At 37.3% G+C, this 24023-nt stretch overlaps 1 pseudogene; it reads right to left on the bottom strand.

Annotated features, from left to right (window-relative positions):
• Positions 1-700: 700 nt before the first annotated feature.
• LOC145636971 (gamma-glutamylcyclotransferase 2-3-like) lies at positions 701-24023 on the bottom strand (annotated as a pseudogene).

Raw genomic sequence — 24023 nt, 5'->3', positions numbered from 1 at the left:
AAAAGAAACTTCATATGTATTATGCATCTTATTTTTTTTTTTTTTTTTTAGTGGTCATAGTTTTCTACAAATTAGAAAAAGCTTGGAATTAGGTTTGGAACCAGGGCATGATTGATATAGTACACAAATCTGATTCTAGAAGTCGATGATTAGGAACCTTGTCAAAGGAAGATGACTAGAAAAGGCTTTGTATTCTACATCTCAGAAGACGATATTATTGTTGTGTATTTGGTTATAGTTGTTCTAATACGTATGTATTTTTAGAAGATTTTGTCAATTACATTAAGGATTTGGTACAATAGGGTAATCTGCCAAGTTAAGATATGCTTCGGCTTTGAGATTTCTACATCAAATTTATTAGTCACACAGGCTGGTATAGATGCCTTAATTCTAGTTTACTCTGCAGATGTAATAGCAAACCACAGTTTCGACATTATGATATCCAGCAACACAATATCCATGTAGTTCATAGGTACAAATAGTCTAAATGTTGCCCAACTTTCAAGATAGTCTAGAGTGCTATACTTAAGTACATGCTATTGCTGACTAAAAATGAAAGCTCCAATCCCTAATTGTAAATAATTGGAACAAAGAGGTGTTTTTAAGGCCTGGGGAGAATAATGTTTCAAATATTTGAAGCAATAATATTTAGTTTTGAGGGGCTTGCCAGAAGGTAATCAAGGCAACAATGTTTTCATCTTTATTCACAAAGATCGCCATTCTCTGAGCTCTTTACCTCCTTTGAGAGAATGCATCTCACTTCCCTAGCAAGATCCATTACATGTGCATCCTACCCGATTGGCAACAAAAAGAGAAAGGAAATATATTTAAAGTTATAACAGGCAAAACAAGATAGAACATCAGCATAGTAAATGTCAAATACAGAAGTCCAGAGTAAGCATACCGAGTTCAATTAGTGCTTTCTCAAGCTGAAACAGATAGTCTCTGTTTGGCCCAGAGGGGCCTTCTGCTCGCACAATATGCCTATATTACAGGAAATTTCAATAAGCAAGCATCCACTGTAAAGCGAGTCAACTACAGCTTACTATCCATGTTTTGTTTAGGTTAGAGAGTGGAGACAATGGGGGAAACATCAGATTTTGACGCAAAAATTTCAGAGGGACAAGAAGGATTGTACAAAGTTACTTGTTTGTAACTTATGAAAAACAAAGTCTAAGTATGATATATAGAGGCTACAAACATTGCATCATTGCATAGGGGAGAAAAACAACTATGGAAACCATCGGTAAATTCAGTGTGTTCACAGAAACGAATATTCAAAGTTTTTAGCATTCTTTTCCATGCCATGGCCTAAAACATTGATTGCCATCCTCAATGCAAGTTGCCACAGGAACAATTGCCAGAAAAAACAATTAAAAAAAAAATGAACAGAAAAATTGCGACATTTGCAAGAACGAGAGGGAAAAAAACATGGTGAGATTTAAACATACTTGGCTAACTCCTCTAATGGTGCAGGACCCAAGTAGTTTTGATTCATCTTTTTATCCGAAGAGGCTACATATCTGAAATTTTTACAAATATCACTACATCAGTGAAACAGTCTAATTGAAAAAGAGTTCCATCTAACACACTTAACAAAGACTCAATGTGATCAAGAAGGTGTCAATTTGGCCACTTACACCAACACATTGCTCACAGCTGGTGTTGAACTGGTTGATTCCTAAACATGTAATTTAAAAACAGTACATCAACCAATGGTGCATGAGATGCAGAGTATTAGACTTGTAGAGATCAAGATGGATTAAGAGAGATAAATTTAGCATTCAGTATTTCACTACTAACCGTATAAAAATCCAAATAAACCTTTTGGTCATATTGTTTCTCTCTCACCTCCAAATACTGCGTGCCATTACACCAAAGAAGGGATTCTGTTAAAATGGTGGCATCGATCATGAACTCTAGGGAAAGAGGAAATATGGTGGTTGCATTAGCTTTTAAAATATTACCGAGATTGCAGTTTCAATATCCTCCTTTTGGGAAACCTTGTAAGCAACTCCATACTAACATGAACAAATAGAGTTGAATAAATTACCAAGTAATAACATTTGTACATTGCATTAAAGCAGGAAAATTCCAAATCATCAATACATAAGATGTGAAAAATAGCACTTTATACAAGGATTACAAGCAAAGAGTCAGAATGTCGGCTATAATAAATTGTTAGAACTACACTTCTAGCTCAAAAAATCCTCCCAAGTCAAAAGTTAAGGTCATTGTGAAAGAGGACGGCCTAATCTAGCACTAAACAAGATCAATGTCTCTCATGATCCTCATCAATAATCGACTAAGTGTTTCAGACTAGAACATCTTCTCAATGCCGGAAACCATGCATTCCTCCTGGGCTGGGCTCTTGCGGTTTTAAGGTTTTTTAAAACTGAATTGCTACTCTATATTAGATTAACCCTTAAAAGGTTTTCTAAAACTGAATTGCTACTCCATATTAGATTAACCTTCAAAGGTTTTCAAAATCTTATTGCTACTCTATATAAAGTTTACCCTTAGTTTCGTTGGTGGCTATAGAATTGCAATCAAAAGCAAGATTTCATAACTGTTGAATTTTGTGTCCCTAATTTTGTTAGTTATAGTGTTATACCCAAATGAACAGGTGGGAAATCATACTTAATGTACAGCAGAACCTTAAACTTTTAACAGAATTTGATTGTGATCATACTATATGGTGTGCAAATTAATAATGTGAGAATGAATAATGTTGTATATCCGTACCTTTTAAAAAGTATGAGATAATCTTATGAATAGTGTTGCTTGGACAATTATACCCTCTAAAATATTTATTTACTTAATTACTCCCATTAATGTTAATTAGTTTTTTTTTTTAACTCTTAAGAATAGTGTGCAGACATTGATACCCTCAACAATATTTGTTTACATATTTGTGATGTAGCAACAAAATTTGTGATGTAGGGCTATGGCGCACGCATCGCGTTCGTTAGCCACCCTAGTTCATAAAAAACTATCACACAATATAAGTACAAGGCTAAGGCACTAATTATGTAATGTACAGCTAACCGAGCAAAGTGAGTCAATTATATAACAATACAAGTCCTGGGGAAATATGTTACAAAGATAGATGAATAGAAGATAGTAATCGTTAAACTAGACTTAAACAATTCAAAAAAACAAGTCAAAAATATGAAGAGATTGTTGTGGAAGGAAATCAGCCCACGATATGCATACCAAGAATAATACAAGCATCCATCTGCTAAATCTAGCAAGAACTAAAAGCAACTCAGAAGAACAAGGTAAAGTGACACTATTGATCCAACCAACATTTACAAAATTCTAAGTTTTGTATCCAATGTTAATTTATTTTCATCCCAAATTAATAATAAAATGAAGGAGTTAATTTTAAATTTTCAAGTACAGTAAAAATCAGTGCTCCAAGTAAGTTCATTAACATGATTTGATCGTATTCATCAATTTATGACGACAACAGTTACAACAATACCAAATCCTTAATCTCAAATGGAATTATAGCTCAGCTCAACAGCAATAACAATAATACCAAATCCTTAATCCCAAACGAAAACGAAATCATATCTAGGCTCGACAACCAATTGACTGTTGGTGTAGTAGTGATTGAGACTACGTACACTTGGTAGGGATGACCCATGTTCGATCCCCCGCAACAACAATTGGGATGAAACTAGAACCTTACCACCCAGAAGTGTTCCCCGAATTCGAATTAGCCCAAAGGGTGAACCGGGTGGAACACACTGTAGACATCTACTTTTGGCCTCCTGTCCCGAAAGGAAGTGCAATGACGACAAATAAAACCATCTTTGTGTTGGATCAAAGTGAAGAATACTTATGGATAACTGGTTTAGCCACAAAACACAAAAGACTATCCCAAATTAAAGAAAAAGCCAAAACAAAGGTCCAATTAAGTAAACCAGATCATAATAAGGCTTAAGTCCGTGCTTAAACCCTAATAATGACGGATTTAGGAGCGCCTAGGTTAAAACTTAGTGCTGCCGCAGAAAAAGCCGCGCGCAACTCACAAAGTCGCGCTGGGCTACCGCGCGCAACTCACAAAGTCGCGCTGGGCTACCACGCGCAACTATGTCAGTTGCGCGCGACACCCAGAGTTGCGCTGCAGAAGATTTGTAATTATTCGGAAATTATACGGTAAATATAAAATCGAATCTTACCATAAAGTCGCGCGCAAGAACAATAGTTGCGCTGCACATAGCAGCGCAACTCTATAACTTGCGATGGGTTGCCGCGCGCAACTTCATCTGTTGCGCACGACACCTGCTGCGACAGATTGCTCGAAACCCTAAACGTAATCCTTCTCTATAAATACGAGCTTAAACCGAGGCTTCAACAGACAGAAATTAACCTAAAAACTCTGGCGAAATAACTTGTGAACTTGTGCAACCTAGCCCTCTTGTCCTAAACACTCACCCTTTCGATACGTTGTTACTAAGGTGGAGGTTCCCCAACAAGAAGGTGTCCATAAGTGTAGTAAACGGAGATCTAGCAAAGAGAAGTGGTAAATTCCCGAGCACTTAGTTAAATCACCTTTATTTTCTTGTTTAAAAGGACTTTAATTAATTAATTAATTAGTGTTGTTTGATCACTTTTAAAATAATTAATTAATCAATTCCACATAGTATCTTGCGTTAAATAAAGACTAGAATTGAATTAAATAATTGTTGGTTGATCACTTAAGCCAAGGCGAATCTTGTCTATTTATTGTTCTTTCACTAATATTATTAAATATGAAAAATGACAATGTAATTCCTACGTGAATTATTTTTGTAAATAAAATCAACTAACACAGTTTTAGGTATCGCGTTGCATATATTGTTTGGTGATGAAATTGTGAAAAAGGAAGAGCTAGTAGAGGTCGTACTAGGGCTAGGATGGCGATTCTTCTCTAAAAGGAACGTTATCTTAGTACCCTCGCTCCCGAACTCATTTTTGGTTTATAGACCAATTTGGGCATAGGTAAACTTATGATTTGTGCTAATTATTCCATGAACTCCACATGAAAGATAGGCAAGAACGAGGTTTATGAGTTTTTCCTAAAACTCATTGGCGACTCCTACTTGTTTCTTATAAAAAAACGTGATGATAGAATCAATTCTAAATCAAGGTCCTCCAAGCAATCAGGAATTCAAATCCTACTACACCTTAACAAGTGTAAAGTCCTAGGCTTTTAAGTGGCCAAGGGCATTTAAGGAGAGTACCCCTTACGATGGGATCACCCTCCTTACAGTGGCGACTCCACTGGGAATTTAGAGGTTACATGATTAATTCGTATTTATGGTCCAAGGTATCCAACACTAGGTTTCCTATGGGTTGTAACGAGAATTAACTTGGATAAACTCTGGTTAGGGAGCGAGGCTTGAGCGCATAATGTCTTCCTTTTGCACAAAAGTAAAAACCAAACAATCAACATTGCATCATGCATAAGCATATGACACTTAAACCATTGGGGATTGGCTCATTGACTAGGGGTCGCCAACACTAGGCGTCTATCCCAAAATCAATAACAATCACCCCACTCATATCACCAACAAAATGTTGGGAGGGCGATGTCATGGGTCAACACGTTTAGTTATTGATTTATGCATCGTTTCTTAAGGTATGGTACCTTTGGACACCCAAGCCTTTTTTGACCTTAGAATGGCATTGCGTGAATCTTGACTTATAACGTGCTTATGTGATTATGTGACTATGTGCAACGTGTTAGGATAGTCTTCTTTTTTTTTTTTTTTTTTTTTTTAGTTTGGTCTAGGTTCCCAATTACGAAGTTGTCTCTTCGTGATTTAGCGTCATATTCAAAGGATAACATAAAAATAAATAAATAAATAAGGGGGTCAAATAAAAAAAATCGATTAAAAAAAACGCTCGAATTAAAAAAAAAAATACTACGAGCAGGTGGCGCGCGCAACTTAAGAAGTTGTGCGACCCCTCCCAGCGCAAGTTATTTTGTTGCACGCGACAGCCGCAAGCAATTGAGTAACTTGCGCGCGCTCACTGGACGAGTCAGTTTTGATTTCTCAAAAAACAAATTGACTCGTCGAAAAATATCATCATTGAAGAATTGTTAAGGGCGATGTTATCTGTTTGAGTATATTTTGCGTCTTTTTTTTTTCCTTTCCAAAGCAAGCGTATCGATTTACTTATCCTTTCGTACTCCTTTAGAGCCAGTTTTCAAGCTTGGGAAAGAGGAACCCCGGGCACTCGCATTCTACGTTTACCACCCAAAGATCAACCCCTTTCAAACCACTTTCATTCGACAACTAATCCTAGTCCAACAATAATGACAACCGTCGAAGAACTTCAACAAGAGATTTTTCGTATGAGAGAGGAAAAGGATCAAGAGGCTGAGGAGAGAAGAATTAAGAAGATGGAAAACGCTGAAAAGAAAAAAGTTGAATTGTTAGCCTTACAAGAAAAGATGGAGCAACTATCCATCAAAGAAAAGTCGTTAGAGAAGCTAGTTCTTCGTTCTACAATGGGGAACAAGTACTTTGACGCAGAAAAGTTTGCTCCTCCCCTAGGACTTGCTTTACCAGAAAAGTTCGTAGCTACGGACTTGCCAATATTTAAGGTGACCAATAATCCACCAAATCACTTAATGTGTTTTACTGGCACTATGCCACTAAAGGGAGTTGATCCTAAGCTTTATGCGTTGACTTTCCCTTTATCACTAGACCCAACCGCGAGAGAGTGGTATTATGGGCTAGATCCAAAATTTAAAGCAACATGGGAAGATGTAGTTTCGGCTTTCATCACCCAATACAAGAGTAACGTAGAGTTCAAGTCAACTTTACGTGAACTCGAGATGCTTAAGCAAGGCGACGATGAAGGTTTCCTTGCTTTCTATGGTAGATGGCGAGAAAAGGCGGCCCACCTTGCCCAAAAGCCTCATGAACTCGAGTTAGTACAAAAATTCATTGACAAATATCATGAAAAGTACAACAAACATCTACGTTACCTTGGTTTAGACACTTTTCAAAAGGTCTATTATGTGGCTACTAGGATTGAAGATGATCTTGCTAAAGAAAAAGCAAACAAACCTCATCATCATCATCAACCTAAGAATAACTACAAGAAGGGGAATGATAATGCATCATCCTTTATTGATGTATTTGTGACTTCCACGCAATACAATAACACTAATCGATATGATGATCCTAGGAAAAGATTGACAAAAGAGAGAAAATTTACTCAATTTCCTGTAAGTTATAAAGAATTTCTAGAAAAACTAAATGAAAAAGGCTTACTTGCTCCAACAGGGCCAACACCACCCACTCCACCAGAAAAGAGGTTTCCTCAATGGAATGGTAGTGCTTATTGTGCTTATCATAGAGGCGTTGGACACGATACTGAACGTTGCTATGTTTTAAAGCACAAAATACAAGATTTAGTAAACGATGGGAGAATTCCCACGCCTAAACCTAACAATAATGCATCCCCCTTAGGGGTGTTTCACATTGAGGAAGACCATATGGGAAGTGACACGTTCAATCCTTTGGACTATATCACACCCATAGGAGAACCTCTATCCACAATACCCATAGGGGCAACTAATGAAGTATGTGGACTATGGAACAACGACTCTCAAGACTTATATGTCTCTAAGTATGCCGCCGTCCCACCTCCATCTTGTTTGCAAAATGAAACAAATGGAACGCTTAATTGAGATCATTTCTTGGGGAAATCATAAGACTTATCGAATCTCTCCTTAGATGAACAATGGCATCAAGCACAACTCATGGAGCATCTTGAAATGGAGGTACATTCAAAGCCTCTAGAAGAAAGGTGGTTTATGAGTCCTATGACTAACCCAAATGAGATAGATCATTTAACTCGTTCTGGGCGAGTCTACCAAGCACCGCCACCAAATGGATCTTCGACCACACAAAATCAAACTCAAGGTTAAACACAAAATACAATACCACCTCCACTTGAGGTGGAAGATCAATTGGTTAAACAACTTCGCTAATCCAAGGCGAATGTTAGCATTTAGGAACTCCTAAGTACTTCTAAAGAACATAGGAATTCTCTCATGAACGCTCTAACGGCTTTGTCTGTAAGTACGAACACAACCCCTCAGGATCTCGTTAGCTTGCTTACTAGCGAGAAATTTGACAAGTCAATCGTTTTCACTAATGATGATTTGCCTTTAAAGGACATTACCCACAACAATGTGTTATACTTAACTTTGGGATGCTAGGGATACAACATCCCTCTAAGTTTGGTAGAAAATGGGTCGGCTGTAAACGTATGTCCATTACAAACGGAAAAATACTTAGGCCTAAATCCAGAAAAAGATTTCCAATCAACAAAACAAAGCATAAGGGCCTATGAAAATTCAAGAAGATCAGTGTGTGGAACTGGTAAGCTACCAATTACCATAGGCCCAATTCAAAAGATGGTTGAATTCCATGTTATGGACATAAAACCTACATTTAACCTTTTACTTGGACGTCCTTGGATACACGAGCTTAGTGCAGTACCATCCTCACTTCATCAAATGATTAGGTTGAACTATCAAGGGCATCCTATGACTATACATGCTTCTCCACTTAAAATAGCAATAAATGATCAATCACTCTTAGAAATAAACCATGATAATGATGAAGAGGACATGTGGGGATTTGCCGTGGAGCCAATCTTCACAATCGAAATAGAAGAAGACTTGGATGAATCATTCAAGCTTGATCCATATTCCACTCGGATAGTAAACAACATTTTGCTCAAGGGTAGTTACTTTCCTGGGATGCCTTTGGGAATAGGAATGAAGAAATCTCTATTGCTTCGTATCCCAAAGAAAAGCTTCTCCTTTGGATTAGGATATAAACCAACCAAATAAGAATTGGAGTCTCACGATGCCAAAAACAAAGCACGTAGAGACAATAATATGAAAGGGATAATCACTTTACTCCCATCCTATCAACAAACCCTTAATGGACAATTCATTAGGGAGGGAGAAGATTACCCATGATACGACTTTCCGGAACCCTTAGTTTTGGAAGGAATCAAGAAGCCTGGATTTGAGATATTTCATGATTGCTACTTCTTGGATGACGATCTTAGTATCGTTAAATCAAAATACCCAACTCTAGGGTGCTATGATGGGCAAGCATTTAACTTGCTATTTGGACTAGAGAAAAATCATGTCGCAACAATGACCAATCAAAACGCCATTCAAGATGAAGCCTTTGACCCAACCTCGTTGATCACCCCTTCAAACGAAACTTTTGAGCATGGATGGAGGAAATCTTTCAAATGGATCAATCACAAAGGCGATAAAATGGAGATCGTCACAAGCGAAGGGAAGATGTTTGAAGAATCGGACGATGAATCTATTGTAGACTCTATGGAAGCTGAAAATCTAGGCCTTGTGGCCATTAATTAGTTTTTATTTTCTAGTTCTAAGGACGAAGATCCCAAAAAGGATTCTTCTCTTGATGTACTGTCTTTTGATTTTAATAATATGAGCTCTATTTTCGAGTATATGCCTTCTCTTGAATCTTTCGAATGCTCTAACAATCAATCTAATGAAGATGATAACATTAATAAATTAATTGAATTAATGAATGAACGAGAACAAAAGAACCCTATTGTTGAAGAAACTGAAATAGTTAATATAGGAACTAACAAAATAAGAGAGAAGTCAAAATTGGCTTAACTCTAAATCCGAAATAGCGATCGACCCTCATATCGACGCTCAAAGAATTCGAAGACGTGTTTTCTTGGTCATACAAGGACATGCCTGGAATAGATAGGGAAATCGCGGAACATACCATTCCCTTGAACCCTACTTCTAAACAAGTAAAACAAAAACTTCGACAAATGAAACCTGATGTCGCATACAAATAAAAGAAGTACAAAAACAGTTGGACGCAAGTTTTATCCGCGTATGTAATTGCCCAGAATGGATAGCGAACATCGTTCCAGTCCCTAAAAAGGATGGACGAGTTCGTATGTGTGTCGAATTTAGGGATCTTAATAAAGCTAGCCCTAAAGACGATTTTCCTCTACCACATATTGATATATTGGTAGATAACACAGCTGAACATGCGATGTTATCCTTTATGGATGGATACGCAGGTTACAACCAAATTTTAATGGCAAACGAAGATGAAGAAAAGACATGCTTTATTACCCCTTGGGGTACGTATTGCTACACGATTATGCCATTTGGTTTAAAAAATGCAGGAGCTACGTACCAAAGAACAGATACGACTCTCTTGTATGAAATGATGCATAAAGAAATAGAAGCGTATGTGGATGATATGATAGTGAAGTCCAAAGATAGAATGGGACATATAAAAGCTTTATGAAAAATTTTCACTCGCATAAAAGAATATAAAATGCGATTGAATCCACAAAAATGCGCCTTCGGAGTCACTCCTGGTAAGTTACTCGGATACGTAGTAAGCACACGTGGCATCGAGATCGATCCCTCTAAAATAAAAGCAATTGTAGACATGCCTCCCCCTTAAACAGAAAAAGAAATTAAGGGATTCCTTGGCAAGTTACAATACATTAGTCGATTTATCAACAAATTGACTATGACTTGTGAGCCAATATTTAAAAAATTGAAAAAAGAGGAGAAACATGAATGGGACGATCAATGCCAAAAGGCCTTTGAGAAAATCAAAGATTATCTCAAAAGTCCACCAATGTTAGCACCACCAGTACCCAAACTACCTCTTAGGTTATACATTACAGTTACAGACACAACCATATTCGCCATGTTAGCACAAGAGGTAGAAAAAGTCGAACGTGCAATATATTATATAAGCAAAAAATTCATCCAATACGAAACAAAATATAGCACTTTGGAAAAGACAAGCCTAGCATTAGTGTGGGCAACCAAAAAGTTACGACATTATATGTTACCACACACTACTCATGTGATTTCTCAACAAAATCCGATAAAGTATTTGTTTGAACAACCACCCATACAAGGAAGGATATCAAAGTTGTTAGCGATGTTGGCTGAATTTGAGCTAAAATATATTCCTGAAAAATCAATGAAAGGAAAAGTAATTTCCGACTTCCTGGCACAACATCCAATTCAAACAAGTCATGCAGAAGCTACTCATCTTCCGGATGAGGAGATTCTCATGACACAAGATGACAAATGGGTAATGTACTTCGACGGTGCGTCCAATAAAAAAGGATGTGGCGTAGGAGTGTTACTCATAAGTCAAGAGGGAGCACATACTCCAATATCTGTTACATTAGACTTTTAGGTTACTAATAATGCCGCAGAATGTGAAGCGTGCATTATTGGATTAGAAGCAGCAACTAGCATAGGTGTGCAAAAATTAGAGGTATATGTTTGATTATAAATCATATATTAAAAAAATGGAAAATAAAGAACTCCACAATGATATTATACAAAGCACACCTAGAGCAACTCATCGAGCATTTTGAACATATTGATTTTAAATATCTCCCAAGGGATGACAATCAATTTGCCGATGCGCTAGCAAAATTAGCCTCAATGATCAATGTTCCAGATCACTTAAATATGATGCCATTATGTGTTGATAGAAAAGAAGAACCAGCGTATTGTAACGCAATAGAGGAAATAAATGACATTGAAGGAGACAATCCTTGGTATGATCATATCCTCCAATTTATTACTCATGGCACATATCTCGAAAATACTTCATCGAAAGACCAACGAGCCTTACGAACACTTGCGGCCCAATATGGTCTAATAAATGGTCAATTATGCAAAAAAGGACCTAATGGTCAAAGCTTACTATGTATAAGCCAACCGGAAGCCACACGCCTTATGGAAAATACTCACAAAGGTGTTTGTGGACCTCACATGAATGGTAAAATGCTTTCAAAAATAATTTCACGGCAAGGGTACTATTGGTCCACTATGGAACATGATTGCATACAATATGTTAAAAAATGTCCACAGTGCCAAATGTTTGCTAATTTACAACACCTTCCACCATCCGAACTATACAATCTCACTTCCCCTTGGCCTTTTTCGACTTGGGGAATTGACATAATTGGAAAAGTCTCTTCAACAGGATCAGGAGGGAACGAGTAAGTATTAGTTGACATTGATTACTTTACTAAGTGGATTGAAGATGCTTCTTACGTGAATATCACTTCTAAACATGTCGCAAAATTTCTCGAACAAAACATATTTTGTAGATATGGAGTTCCACATGAACTAATTAGTGATCAGGGATCTCAATTCAAAGCTGAAGTCGAGACCCTCTTAACATGTTATAAAGAAAAACATCATCACTCATCCCCATACAGACTTCAAATGAATGAAGCTGTAGAGTCGGCAAATAAAAATATAGCAGTCATCATTAAAATAATGGCAGAAAATTACAAAGACTAGCCGAATAAACTACACTTTGCATTATGGGGTTATAGAACGTCTATATGAACATCAATAGGGGTAACTCCATACTCCTTAGTTTTCGGAATGGACGCAGTTCAACCAGTCGAACTGGAAATACCATTCACACGCATCGTACTCGAAAGTAGGCTACTGGAAGCTGAATGGGTAAGAGCGAGGTATGAAGAGCTTTTATTCCTCGATGAGCGACGATTAAGAGCTTTGCATCATGTACAAGTCTACCAAAGGCGCATTGCGTGTCATTTTAATAAAAGGGTAAAGCCTAGAAATATAAAAGAAGGTGACTTTGTACTAAAGGAGGTTAGGGGTCCACCAACCGATCCAAGAGGGAAATTCAAACCTAATTTGATAGGTCCCTACCGCGTAATTGAAATCCTATCAGGAGGAGCCGTCAGATTAATGGATATTGGAGGAGATGAAATTCGCCAATTAATAAACATTGATCGCCTTAAGAAATATTACATATGAAATCCGAATAAAACTCGTTAACTCATACAACCAATTTTAATTAGCATTCGATTGAAAGATTTTAAGTGTTATGCATTTTACCGAATAACACGGTAAAATACATAACACTTGGGGGGGGGGGGGGGTAATGTAGAAATAATAAATCGTTTTAAGTGTTCAAATTTTTTCGAACATTACGAAAAAATCTTCACACTTGGGGGGGGGGGTAATAATACGAATTTTTAAAATAAATTTTTTTGAGACATTCGTATCACAGGTGTCGCGCGCAACTGGAATAGTTGCGCGCGGATGTCACGCGCAACTAATTTTGTTGCGTTCGACAGGCTCGCGCAACTCTAGAAGTTGGCGCGCCACCTGATGACGAACTGCGAACCTTATTTTTTTACATTTGAATGAAGTTACGATTTCTACTTACGATAAAAAGAGGGTGTTTTTTAAATATAACATATACTCGGAAAATAAAATTAAACTTTGATTTAATTCTTGTAAACAAGGTTTGATTAATTTTTTCATTTAATTTCTATCTAAGAGATTAAAGAAAAAATAATAAAAAATGCATAATAATATTAAAAAAAATTAGAACTATGCAAAGACCTGATTTTGCAAAGCGAATACATAGGCAATCTTTATGATTCGGTCATAAAAAAATATAAAAATATGAAGCTAATTTTATTTCATTCAAAATTCAAAAGAGATATATTATTGAACTAGATAGTAAACGAAAAAAAAAACATAGTAGTGATTACACTTTATTCAAAAACTAATGGTAAATTGTATAACACTCTAAGGTTTTACTATGTCCTCGATTGTCACAGATGATGGAGGAATAGTTTCCATCACAGCATTTTCAGAAACCTTGGAGCTTTCCCCTACACTCTTCTTTTTCACCCAAACAATGTTTTTCAATTTTGGGATTGGGGCCTTTGCAACCTATTTTCCTTTCCCTTTGACTATTGGAGCTTTCTTGTGAGTATTTGGTGAAGGTTCTTTAATTTTCACACATTGTTGCGCGGGTTTGGAAGGAGCCTTTCTTTTTGTTTCCTTCAAACGAGCCTTAGGGGATGAGAAGTCTAACTTTCTTCTCACTCCTTTATTTTGACCACTAGGAGGAGAAGTAGTGGTTGAATGCATCAAAGGCTTAGGTGGATTGTGAGCGGTGGCGGCTTGAAGTTGAGATCAAGCCTTGTTTAGCTCACCCTTATCCGCTGCATTCATCCAAGCCTTGTGAAAGGAAGATAATGTGATACTCGCAGGAGGATATTGTATTACCCATTTAGGAAGACTTGACCAATATTCCATCCAACGAGCAATCCTTTAGGGTTTAAAAGTTACATCTTTAGGGGCATCACAATCTTGCGAAGGAATATATTGCCTCATCCCGTATTGTCTCATCACCCTACAAGGAAAAATTTAAGTTGTACTAGATAGGCCTAAAAGCTTAATGTAAGGGAAATTGAAACTATTCCCAATCATACTATTTATGTTCCACCAAGGAATCACAAACCGTATGTTAGGAACTCCATGACAGAAATATGACGTCCATTCCTCTTCATTCTTATGCTTATAAAGGATTCGAATTCCAGGAAATGTCTTTACTCCGTTAGCCTCAAGGTTTTGAGGCTGATAACAAATTCGCAATCGCTCCATGAGCTAAATCTGAAAAAAAAAAAAAAATTATTTTGCGATTTATTACACGAGCAGATGGCGCGCGCAACTTCTTGACTTGCGCTGATAAACGCCGGGAAAAAAAACGTACGTGTAATAGGAGTGGACTTCTCGTGAAACCGTTTTCGTTAGGATCTCCTCTAAGGCGATTCAAGCACACAACGGTTTCCGCTAAAACCAAAGGAGCGGGTGAATGACATCCCTCTATTTGCTTTACTATGGAAACCATTAAATAATCTCCGTATTCTTTGCCTGTCCTAAGTAAACAATTAACAACAAGACAATAACATAAAGCACGAATTTTAAAGCGTTGTTTTGTCATGTTATCACGAGGGGCGACGAAGTGTTCAATAAATTGAATTAAATTCACGCCTTCTTCGGTTCCTATGTTGGTCATATCGTTGTCGGACAAACCAAAAAATCTTTGGAATATAGGTTTGGGATCCGACAAGGTAGGCGAATAAGTCACAGGGAGAGTGTTTGTAGGGAAACCTAACAAGGCCTCGAACTCACCAGGAAGGGGGACAATTTCATCCCCTCTAAACAAGAAAAGATGGTGATTAGAGTCCCAATGGTTGATTGGGGCATGAAGAAAATCAAAGTTAACCACTAATTACAAATAATTCAATAAAAGGTCCAAGTGATAAATTTTGAAAGCTAGTTTGTCCTTGGTTGAAAGGGAAGTGACCCATTGCTTCAAAACTTGTTCAAAGATCTTCACCATTGTTCAAAAAAAAAAGAGAGAGAGAATAAGATTTTAGAGAGATTAATTCTTTTTATGTTACTAAGCGAATGAATGCGAGATGATCAAAAGCCTACACAAAACCACGTTTAAATAGACTCAAGAGTGGCAGATTTTTGACAAATTCGGCTTAAAGGAAAGTTCACTGACAGGTGGCGTGCGCAACTCTTGAGTTGCGCGCGACACCCGCGCGCAACAAAATTACATGCGCACGACAGCCCGCGCAACTCACGAAGTTGCGCGCGACTCCCCTGGCGCGGCATGTAATTATGGTTAATTTCCGTATTTTGGCTCATATAATGACGGAATCTTCACGAAATCTTAAGACGAATCATATGCTTGCCTTCTAACACTCTGTGTCCCTTTTCTTGCCTACTTTGTTATTTTCTTTTTTATTTTCTTTTATTATTTTATTATTTTCTTGTTTTCTTTTTATCTTTCTTTTTTCCACTGTTTTCCTATTTTTTTTCTTTTTTTTTTTATTTTATTATTTTCTTACTTTTTATTTTTTCTTTTTTCTTTTTCCTTCTTTTTTCCTTCTTTTTTGGAGTTTTTTTTTTTTTTTTTTAGGGGGGTAAGTCGGGAACCTTTCCTTCCCTCGAAATTTTTTCGCATTAATGTACACATGGAAACAAAAATAATAATAATAATGACATATATACATATGTTTCATATATAAAAAAATATAATAATAAATACAATATATATATATATATATATATATATATATATATATATATATATATATATATATATATATATATATATATATATATATATATATATATATATATATATATATATATATATAAATGTGTACAGGAGGAATCAGGGTGCTCGGCGACTACTAGACGGTTGCTGTACATCCTGCAAATCCAAAACGAAGAATAATACATGAAATGTAATAACTTCGTTGCAAGGAAAAAAAAAAAAACTTACCGCGATCATCCGATGATCACGGCATGACAAAGTCACGAGGGCTCTCGATAAGCAGCTCTGAAAGCACGTAAAGTCCTCACCATGCCGTTCACGATCTCTCGCGGAACCTGTTCCAAGAATACAAGGACAGTTAGCAAACAAATGTATATGAAACAAAAAAAATAGAAATATTTAAAGTACATATACATAAAAGACATACTGACTCAACCGTCTCAGGTACGAACGGTATCCCCTCATCATCCTCGGCCGCTGGAAGGGTGTCACGAATTATCAATCCGACAACATCGGTATACGTGATCTCCGCTGTAGAAGGCACCCAACCACCTAGCTCGACCCGCTAAAAATACATGTGACAAAAAATGATAAAAGGGGTCAAAATTTCTAAAAATAAATAGAAACACGAAAAAAGAGAGTTAGAAAACTAACCGGAACAAAGGCCGGAAATGGAGTCAGTCTGGATGCTATAAAAGCCGGATAAGAAGCATCCGGCAGCACCATTTTCCTTCAACTTCATAATTTTGGATTTAGACACCAGCTGCTCCGCTGGATAACCAAGGATCGCCTAAGCTTGATCCTCGGTAGACAGTAGGTCCGGACGTAGCATCCGGATCGGGGGATCCGTAGGAACCAAAGGCTCCTCGGTTGAAAGCTGCCAGAGAACACGCTCACCTAAAAACCAAGCGTCGGTCCTCTGGAGCACCGAGAGTCCCGTATAGAGGGCTCGAAAACAACAACGAACCATGCAGACTGGATAGCCTCAGGGACTCCGACGATCAAACTCCAAGGACGGAGATCGATCTATGAAACACAACCACATGAAAATCGTTAGAAAATGAGTAAAATAAAAAACGAAAAGAAAACATGTAGTTTGGAATACTCACCGGCGCACGAGTCGCCGAAAGAATCCTCTGGCAAAAGTCGTCGACAAATGTAGCTTGTCTCCTCTTAATCTCAACCAATCGATGGCTGATAGGGAAACGAGTAGCCCCAAGCACCCTGGGGGCTAAGAAAGGCAGGTACGAGTATCTTCAAGCCTGAAATCGAGAAAAGATAAGCCTAAAGGAAAAAAAAAGTAATAACCAGAAAATCTTAAAATACATACCTAAAAGATACGACCATGACATGTAAGCTAGATCCGAGGCACCTTAGTAGCTGCGGCAGAATCCATGACCTGGGTCGCCTGACCCACAGCCATAAGCATACGGGCATACGACACCTCCGCTTAACTCAGGTCACCTACTTTCCCCAAATCGCTGAGGCAAATAAGTAACCCAATGGCGAAACGCTCTCCCTGATCACTCAAGATGGTGACGGAAAAAACATGGGCAATGCATATCCGAGCCAGCTGCTTAGTTGTATACTGACGGTCAAGCTCGTGAGCCAATAACTCGTCGGCAAGAACCAAGTATGGATAAAATTGCGCATACACGTGAAAGGCCGACGCAAGGCGGTTCTCCACAAGGTCGCGCAATCTCTCGTCTGACCCCTTAACGAGCTCTATAACTACAGGCTCGCCTCCGAAAGGAAAACTTGTAATCATAGAGAAATCGAAAGGGGTAACCATCATATTTCCCCATGGAAAGTGGAAAGTGTTGGTGGAATCCCACCAAAACTCAGCAATCCACGGAGGAAAGCTAACGATGCAGACTAGCTCGATAAATCCCGAAGAGCTGCCAACTAGGAGTCAATCCCAGAAAGTGCTAAAATCTCCTTCACCACTTCAGGCAAACGCTTAAAACGGGCTCGCAGGTCACTAGAGCCGTATAAACGTATGCCAGGCTCACTCTAAAAATAAAAAAACGGTTATGGTTTAAAAAGGGGAAGAAACAAAGAAAAAAAAAATAGACAAAGGCGCGAAAAACTTACGATGCCGCGCCACCCTCGGATTGAAACGTGGTGGTCTGGGTCCCACTTAAGGACCCTAGGGTCCCAGTTGGGAGGAGCCTCCCAAACCACCTCCTCTTGGTGACGTCGATCGGCTGCGACGCGTCGCTCTTGAACCTCCTCTCGAGGACGGGTTACCCTCTTCCGAGAGCGAACCGCCTCGTCCGGACCAACAAGAACCTCCTCGGAATCGACAAACGGAGATGAGTCCATGCTATGACTGATAAAATTTCTTAAATTATTTTATTTCCTAAACTAAACTAATATACGTATTCTAGACCCATTTCGGCAGCATAACGACGACCAATAGGGCAAAACACAAAAATCGAATGCTACCCATACTTGGGGGCTACAATACCTGCAATTAAACTCAGTAAATAGGGGCTTTTAACACCCATAAAAGCCATCCTATACCAGTTTCAACTAAGCATTCAAGGGATTTTATTATAAAATATCAAAGAATCAACTAATTCTAGACGAATAACAGTAATATAAACATAATTATCGTCTACCAAACAATTTTGGAGTTCGAATATGGTGAAAATAGGCTAAGTATACACTTCGCGCCATTTTTTCGGATTCAAAATTTTCAAAATGATAATTATGGAAGCAAAAACTAGTTCCAATACTACAATTGTTGCATAATTAACAAGTATAACCAAAATGGGCAAACAAAATAACAGAAAATCAAGCAAAATTCGAAAAAAGAAGCAAGAACGAACTTCAAACAAGAAATGCTCATACAAGGTTGAATACTTAACCATCTTTCATGAAATTTTTTTCAAAACACTCCTTAAACATATCATAATAGCATAGAGCAAACAATTTCAAGAAAAGTAAGCCGAATAGAAAACCCCCAAATTCGAAATTTGGGGTTTAACGATTCAAAAATCATTTGAATTCAGCCAAAAAAGAGCAAATTTTAGCAAAAAACTTACATCGGATTACGACAAATATGAATTGAGAACGAGATTAACTTCCTTTAGCTTCAAAAATTGCAAAAAAACCGAGCTTTTTAGAGAGAGAAAGAGTCGAAAACGGTGAAGGAAGGAAAAAAATGGCGAAATGAAAAATCGCGCTTGCGATTTTCATTTTACTAACGTAAATGTCGCGCGTGTCATACCAGCGCAACTATAGATGTTGCGCGTGTCATACCAGCCCAACTAATAAAGATGCACGCGCTTGGCTAGCGCGACCTTCTGAGTTGCGCGCAGATACTGGTCACTAAAAGGCCGGATTTTTTATTTTGATCCGTTTGATTAATTTTTGAACTGTTTTTGCTCTTTATTAGACATAATGGCGCGCAAATCATCAAAATATTTTTAATGGATTTGCATATTGTAGTTTATTTTCTTTTTTGTTAGTTTTTTGCATAATATTGCATGCACACCGTGCTTTAATTTGTGCCTTCCTTAAGCATACGTTTTGAACGTGTTTCGTAAGAGTGCCTTAAGACGTTCTGTGGTGGTGCTTTACGTAAGAGAACCCATAGATAGGTTTGTCATTTTACTGTACTAACGTTACAAATGTCCGGGTTTTCTTCTTTTTTCACGTCCGAAGCAAAAAGGAAGGCGTTTTCATACAGCGTAAAAATGCAAACGGTGTATCGTACGGTGAAAAATTGTACGGTTTAGGTGATGCGTAAAATTTCACTCAGCCCAAGATTTGCGAGATCTACCTCTCGGAACTAATAGGTAGAGAATTACTGTAGGCGTTAGCTTAACGAGTCGACAGGCGCGCCTAACCTTCAGGAACAAGCATTTCTTGAATGGGAGCAAATACGGTAGTTATTGCGCTTACTAACTTACCGGACAGTTAGGGTGTCGAATCCACCCCCTGTATAACGAAGCGACGAGACGATGTCACGCCTATGTAGTCACGTGCCCTCAGTCCTGAGACACGTGTACTCATCTTGTGGACAAAACTGATGAGAGAGTTGCTGACTTTCTTCCCTCTCACTGAATTTGGATATATGCCTCCAGTCTTGAGACATGTATTTCTATCTTGTGGACGTCCGACTCGAATACCGAACCATTTCGGCTCGAATACGGAAAACCCCCTTTTTCATCTTTTACTTTGTTAAAGTTAGGCTAAAGTTTCAATAACATATCGAGGGACTTTAGACCAACGATGACACGATTGAGAGGAAATCCTCCCCTTTTATTCTTTTAAAACCAATTTCTTCTCATGACCTAACATCACCCAGAATACTTTTACTTGTAAAGCGTTCTACAATTGCAAAGGATCAATCTAGATTCTTTAGCGCGTTAAGACTAGGAAGGACTTTTTTCTAGCCTTAATAGCTACTTGTTTTAAACACTTAGCGAATCAAGGATTGTTTCGACATCCTTAAACATTACTGAAAAATTCTCTATCCTTAGAGAACTTCGCAAAATGAGTCTCAGATTTATTACCTTGACTACTTCGATCATTTTCTATTCTAGACTCGATCAAAGTGGGGGCTAACTGTAGACATCTACTTTTGGCCTCCTGTCCCGACAGGAAGTTCAATGACGATAAATAAAGCCATCTTTGTGTTGGATCAAAGTGAAGAATACTTATGGATAACTGGTTAAGCCACAAAACACAAAAGACTAGCCCAAATTAAAGAAAAAGCCAAAAAAAGGTCCAATTAACTAAACCCGATCATAATAAGGCTTAAGCCCGTGCTTAAACCCTAATAATGACGGATTTAGGAGCGCCTAGGTTAAAACTTAGTGTTGCCGCAGAAAAAGCCGCGCGCAACTCACAAAGTCGCGCTGGACTACCACGCGCAACTATGTTAGTTGCGCCCGACACCCAGCGCAACTTCCAGAGTTGCGCTGCGGAAGATTTGTAATTATTCGGAAATTATACGGTAAATATAAAATCGAATCTTACCATAAAGCCGCGCGCAAGAGCAATAGTTGCACTGCACATAGCAGCGCAACTCTATAACTTGCGCTGGGTTACTGCTTGCAACTTCATCTGTTGCGCGCGACACCTGCTGCGGAAGATTGCTCGAAGCCCTATATCTAATCCTTCTCTATAAATACGAGCTTAAACCGAGGCTTCAAAAGACATAAATTAACCTAAAAACTCTGGCGAAATAACTTGTGAACTTGTGCAACCTAGCCCTCTTGTCCTAAACACTCACCCTTTCGATACTTTGTTACTACGGTGGAGGTTCCCCAACAAGAAGGTGTCCATAAGTGTTCGATACAGAGATTTAGCAAAGAGAAGTGGTAAATTCCCGAGCACTTAGTTAAATCACCTTTATTTTCTTGTTTAAAAGGACTTTAATTAATTAATTAATTAATTAGTGTTGTTGATCACTTTTAAAATAATTAATTAATCAATTTCACATAGTATCTTGCATTAAATAAAGACTAGAATTAAATTAAATAATTGTTGGTTGATCACTTAAGCCAAGGCGAATCTTGTCTATTTATTGTTCTTTCACGAATATTATTAAATAAGAATAATGACTTTTGGAATGTAATTCTCAGTGAATTAATGTTTGTAAATAAAATTAACTAACATAGTTTTAGGTATCGCATTGCATATATTGTTTGGTGATGAAATTGTGAAAAAGGAAGAGCTAGTAGAGGTCGTACTAGGGCTAGGATGACGATTCCCCTCTAAAAGGAACGTTATCTGAGTACCCTCGCTCCCGAATTCATTTCTTGTTTATAGACCAATTTGGGCATGGGTAAACTTATGATTTGTGCTAATTATTCCATGAACTCCACATGGAAGAAAGGCATGAACGAGGTTTATGAGTTTTTCCTAAAACTCATAAGCGACTCCTACTTGTTTCTTATAAAAAAGCGTGATGATATAATCAATTCTAATTCAAGGTCCCCAAACAGTCAAGAATTCAAATGCTACTACACCTTAACAAGTGTAAAGTCCTATGATTTTAAGTAGCCAAGGGAATTTAAGGAGAGTACCCCTTACGATGGGATTACCCTCCTTACACACACAAAAACAAAAATCTAGCCTAGACAGCAATATTAATAATACAAGATCCTTAATCCCAAATGGAATATAATTATCAAGAAGCTTTAATCTAAAATCAAGAATATGATTGCTCATTCTCTGTAGCAAGAATCATCAATACAAATTACTTCATCAAAGCAAATTAATTTAAAATATAAATAAAGAAATTAAGGGTTCATTTGGCATCATTGTGGTTTTCTGTTTTTTGGTTTTTTGGTTTTCAAACTCATACGATATATGTCATATAATAAAATCAAAATGTAGACAAACCCATTAAAATCGTAATAATATTGAAAACTGACAACAGAAAAGTAGAAACACCTTTTTCTTGTTTCATGTTTTTGGTTTTTTATTTTCAAAAAAATAGAAAACTAATAACAAAAAACAATGCCAAACAAGCCCTAATTTTGTTATTTTTAGTGGGAACTTACACAAGTTTCATCAGGAGCAGGCTTTAATGTGACAGTTCTTCCTGGGTAATCAGGTGTTCCTCTGTGATCAGTACTTCCTAAATTAATCAATTCATAAAAAAAATATCAGAAATTATATCAAAAAAATTATCAGAATTATATTCCTACCTTATAAAAAGTGGGAAGTTGTTCTTATGAATAGTGCACGGACCTTTTTGCCCTTCAAAATGTTTATTTACCTTCTTACCCCTTTATAATCCCTACCCATTAATGAATTTTGCGCTTTAATTTCTATCTCCAAAATCTTTATTCACCATCCTTGAGTAGAAGAAAACCCAGAGAAGATGAAGCACAACCCAAAAGTAATAATTGACCAGCAATAAAGATGATGAATGTGAAAAAGCTATTCATTAGCTCAATGGAGGCTATATTTTTAATTTATTGCACAACATTTTACGTTATCAATCTGTCATAGAAAGATTAAAATAGTACTCCGTACTTATAAATAATTTGCAATAATTATTCCCATAAACAATAATTGTAACTCTTTCAAATTCCGTGCTTTCATTTCCTATAAATTCTAATTAAATTCTAATTAAAACCAAGCTCAAGAATTGCTAGAGTTTGTAACTTTTTTTTTTTTTAGGAAACTGATAGTTCTTTTATAATTCCAACAATTTATATACTTGGCTTTCCTATTTCTCCTTCATCTTAATGTCTCCTTAACCTTTTAAAAAATAAGGTTAGTATTGTTTAATGCATTATTTCACAGGGCGACTAACAAGAATTTGAAGTAATAACTACCACCTTGGCAACCAAGCTACTGTACGTTTAGATTGCATCAACAACATCCCTAACTAGACTTCGGGTTCTAAAGTGGGCTATCAAAGCCATTTCCTTTTCCTAGACTATACTAGAACAACTTAGTAACAACATGAATAAGTACACTGTGTTTCTTCATACAAGAACACTACCACATACAACATATTACGCTTAATGTTTGGTTGTAATTGTTGCTTTTGAACCTTTTGTTTCTAACATTTTCAAGGTTATGGTTTAAGAATATTATGCGTTAGGTTAGATGCTTTAGTTGTTCCAATAAACCTTAAAACTATGGCCTAAATTCGTAAGGCTTTATTAAAAAAAACACTTATTTTAAACACATAATGTAAAACAGTAATCGTCCACAACTAAAGTAATCGTTGTTCCACCCAAACACTGCCAAGTTTTAGCTACACTTGTGATAATTACGCACACATGTGGTAAATGGATATAGCCATTCCTAAACACAAGTTGAAAAAAGCTAACTCGAAATGGCTAGCCATTCCGCGCGCAGCGCGCGTTAGCTGCCCTAGTTATAAAAAAACAGAAAAATGTGAAATAATTTCCAAAGAACAAAATAAAAATGAAAGATGCCTTCATAGAAAACACGGTGATAGCCCTTAATAAACCCAGAAAGGCGTTCATCGTAGTTGAACCCTACTTTCCATATCAATGACCCATATCCAAAAGCCTATAACACCAT

Source organism: Chenopodium album, chromosome 6, assembly GCF_948465745.1.
Source record: "Chenopodium album chromosome 6, dcCheAlbu1.1, whole genome shotgun sequence".
Lineage (NCBI taxonomy): Eukaryota > Viridiplantae > Streptophyta > Magnoliopsida > Caryophyllales > Amaranthaceae > Chenopodium > Chenopodium album.
The sequence above is the reverse complement of the archived record's forward strand: the minus strand, read 5'-3'. Positions and strand labels throughout refer to the sequence as shown.